Source organism: Corylus avellana, chromosome ca11 (genome assembly GCF_901000735.1).
Source record: "Corylus avellana chromosome ca11, CavTom2PMs-1.0".
In the NCBI taxonomy this organism is placed as follows: domain Eukaryota; kingdom Viridiplantae; phylum Streptophyta; class Magnoliopsida; order Fagales; family Betulaceae; genus Corylus; species Corylus avellana.
This window is the reverse complement of record NC_081551.1, coordinates 11706583-11710905: the sequence shown is the minus strand read 5'-3', so window position 1 is coordinate 11710905 and position 4323 is coordinate 11706583. Positions and strand designations below refer to the sequence as shown.

Sequence of the window (4323 nt, the reverse complement as noted above, 5' to 3'; positions counted from 1 at the left end):
CATTTGAAGGGAGGATTAGTATTTGGATAGTCGTAAGCAAAACCTCTACCAAAAATTATAAAGATTAACTAGAGAAAATCACATTGGTAACTTAAGATCTTTAACCAGGCATCAAGAACAGAGCCAAGATCCTTCCTGAATTACTGATTAGCTACTTTGCCAACTGAGCTAAGCAAATTGACAGAAATCAACTTCCCACATAATTTTAGCTATTAGGTATCAAGAAATGAACCCAGATCCTCCTGTAACCACTACAATTTTTAGCTACTTGGTTAAATGCAAGTGGGTAACTTCTGTAGTGAATCACTCGGGCTAAAATTGACACAAATCAACTTCCCATATTGCAAATGTTCTCCAAAAGAGAGAGAATAAAAACAGAACAAGGAAAGAAACAACAAAATAGAAACAAAGAAAGTTAAGAAAAACACAAAAACGTATGCTACAAAATACTATGTGTAAAATATTACCTGAAGATGCTATCCAGTAAGACATCTGCCATGGGTTTACGGGAAAATATCTTGCAAGTCGTATCTTTCTGACCATGTTGCCTGAGGACTGAAATGCTTGAGAATGGAAGATCAGGATCCTCTATTGTGCCCACCAGTTCTGGGATTTCTGATACAGCAGCTAGGCCAAAATATCCCTTTTGCCAAAACAATACATACGGATTTAGGAAAAAGTATATATAAATTATCGGCCATGCATGAAAAGAGACCGATAAAGTGTATTAGCAACTGCAACTCACAGGATTTAAAAGGCCCCTCACAAAAGTTGCATGTGTGTGCTGCAATTTTCTCTTAGGAATTGAAATTTGTGGGGTAAATTGAATATTCGACTCATCCAGAGTGGCAACCGCCGCAACATCACGGGTAACTATTTCCTAACGTAGAGTTAAGCTCATAATAGTCTCCAAGATAAGAGATCGATTCTATTTTTTCATGGAGGTGCAATGCAGCATCTGAACGATTAATGAGTCCAGCAGCCATCTGCCAATTACCTCCTTCAACAGCCCACAATCCTCCCCCAGATCCTGCCAATGAAACTGCACCAGCAAGTCCACTGATAAAGACACTTTGCCCATAATTGATTCTTGTGATAACCTGCATAATAAATTAACAGAATCAAAATGCTGATGAACCTTGAAATATCTATACTGCTCAAGTTTAAAGTAAGGAAGAAATACAAAATCAGTCAATGTGGTTACACTAATTTGCAATAAACTCATTGTGGTATACAAAAATAACAAATAAGTCTTTGCACCCAATGAAGTCCAATTTTTTTACGGAAACTGTTTAAATGTCACTTTATTACTAATTAAATTATGACACATGTCACCCATAATAAAACAAAATATATATATAAAAACTACAAATATATATATTTTTTATGAATTAAAAATAAATAAATAAATAGAAAAAAAGGCTGGAAGAGGGAGTGACCGAACCACCCATGACTTCTAGCTTTTTTTTTTTTTTTTACTTTATATATATATATTTATTGGTGACGTGTCATAATTTGATTGGTGCTCACATGGCATTTAGCTCTCAACAAATTGTTATACCATATGCTGATTACTACAAATCAATATAACCACAAGGATTGATTTTGCATTTTTCCCTTAAACTAAATTATGTATTTCAACATATCAAAATTATAGCCAAAGCCAACATCTTTCATTAAATTGAGAATAAGTAAGAATCCTGCTTGCAAAATATACTAAAGGATGCTACAACCTTGATATAAATCAGTTGAGAAGAATCCCAGACACATGAGGTTCAAGAAAACTACTGTTAACTTAAAGAATTGGTATAGCAGCAATTAAGGAAAGTAAATACCACTTATTTTTAACTCAAACCAAATGCAATAGTAGACGATCGTCTCACCATCAATCACCCACCAGACTAGAATGTTCTTCAGAGACAGCAAAAGCCAAAGAAAAGGAAATGATGTCTAAACTTGAAGCTAGGCCATTTCAAATAGGGCAAGTGACCTTCTATACGTTCATGCCCTACATGAGGAAGTGAATGCACAAATATATGAATTTCTACAGGTAGATCTTCAGTGTTGGTGATGGTTTTGCTTCTGACCTTTTTAATAACTTGAAGGTGCAAGTGTAAGTTCCTCTCCAACTACAATATTTTGAAACCCCCGTGGCATCTTCTCAACAACTACAATATCTCAAAGGTGCTAGTTTTCATCAAGTATGTCTATTTTACCACAGCTGACCCATTTACGTATCTTTACAGGATATATTATAGTTTTTACCAAATTCACTCATTCATGATCTTAGAATTTATAGTTTCTTTAAGTTATTCATCCCAAAATCTTCATCTCAACTATACTAAACTGTAAATATGTCCAGTCGCGGTCCATATATGTCACATTCATCATAAAAAATCTTTTTACTTTGGATGAATATTTAACAAACAAATCTTTTTATCATCATTTAATGGTTGTCACCCTACAACAGATCTGAAAGCGAGCGTGTGATGTGACGAGCCCATAACACATCCCAGGAGTAGAACCAGACTCAACCTACATCTATTTGAAAGACAGTACATTCTCCAAGACAAATCAAAAATTAAAAAATAAATAAGTGTTTGTAAATTGTAATTGCACTCAACCAACGTGTAGAAAATAATAAGGCAAGAAACATTGAATTAAATTGCTAGACGTTCTTACAGTGACAAGCTCTTGAATCAATAAGGGAGACAACCGGGCATCAACCAGTTCCTCTTGAAGAGTACGGGTGGTGAGATTGTACAAACCCGCCCATTGAAGCATCCCATCCACGGTCTCAAAAACGGGTCTGGATTCAAGGCTTCCATAGTACTTCAAGAACCTATCCACAGTAGTCTATATCACAGACACACATCACATGAATTCAGCTTAACAACTCTGAGAGTGAGAGAGATAAAGAGAAAACAATGAAATTAGACCGAAAAGATGGGAGGGTCAGCTTCAGCTACTAAGGTTTTCTTCTTATATATTCATTTTAAGGAAACCAAAAACGACATAGTAGAGCTAGCAAAGTATTGTCTGAGTACTAGTAGCAATTTGAGAGAAAAAGGAGAAAGCTTGAGCAGATACTGAAAAATCACCGAAATTTCAAATCTTTGCAAAAAGGGAATTTCCAGCTTTTCCTTCATTTTATTTCCCAGCAAACCAAAAAAAAAAAAAAAGTCAGAATCAGAAAGCGGAGCAAAAGAAGAGAGACCTCGACGAAGGTTTCCATTCTGAGGAGCGAGAAGCCGTAGCGCAAGAACATGAGCAGGGAATTGGCGAGCGAGACGATCTTGTCGAGAAACGGGAGGTCGGAGCGAACAAGTAGGGTTTTGAAGGCGAACTTCTTGCCGTCCCAAATGCCGAGAGAGAGAGAGAGTTGGAAGAAGAGGAGGAGGGCGTCTTGAATTTCAAACCGAGGGATTGGGTGTAGTTCAAGGCGTAAAAGTTCTTGGGGTGGACAACGGAGGCGCCGGCCTCGAAGATATCGCCGGAGACGTTGACCGTGGCCATGCGGCCCCCGACGACGCCGTTTCGCTCGAAGATTTGGATGGAGAAGGGGTCGGAGGAGTAGCGGCGGAGGAAGTGGGCGACGGAGGACCCGCCGATGCCGCTGCCGATGATGCAGACCGTGGGTGGGTCATTTGGGCGTGAGAGTGTGGGACGGAGGAGGATGAGGAAGCTGAAAAGGAAGAGGGAGAGTGGTGAGAGCATGGCGTGGCTGTACGTGTGAACTTTCTTCTTTCTGTATTGTCTTTTTCCTTTTTCTTTAGTAACGATGATGGGCTCTCTATCGTCATTTTTTAGGAGCCTCTTTCCAAAAATCATTATTAGATTAAAATTCACCTGATCGACGCCTGACGCCTGACGCCAGCTTGAGCTTGTCTCAAGCTTTTATTAATATTATATAAGGATTGGTCAACACTCAAAATTAATTTCAAATTATTTCTCTAAATTCTAAACACCCAAGACTCGTTTCTTCCGATCCGTAGCTCATAAACAATATTGTTGACAGATAAGAAGATAATGCCGGATAAGTAGGTTTAGAATATATATATATATATATATGGAAGCAACTGGGAACGATATATGGATGCAATCATATGCATGTACGTGTCCATAACCAAGTTTGTATATTAGAGGAGATCGATAACACCATATCTATTTTTTTAATGCATTATTTGTCGAGTTACCGTGTTCAATAAATTTGTTGTTTCATCAAACACCAGAATATAGATTTTTACCATCCATTAATCATTAATGCTATGCCTCACAAAATTATGGTTTAGATAATCGATGCATAATCTGTTGGAGATGAAT

General features: G+C 37.6%; 1 pseudogene; it reads right to left on the bottom strand.

The window, feature by feature from the left end:
* Positions 1-15: 15 nt before the first annotated feature.
* Positions 16-3758, bottom strand: LOC132166064 (farnesylcysteine lyase-like; annotated as a pseudogene).
* Positions 3759-4323: the final 565 nt, after the last annotated feature.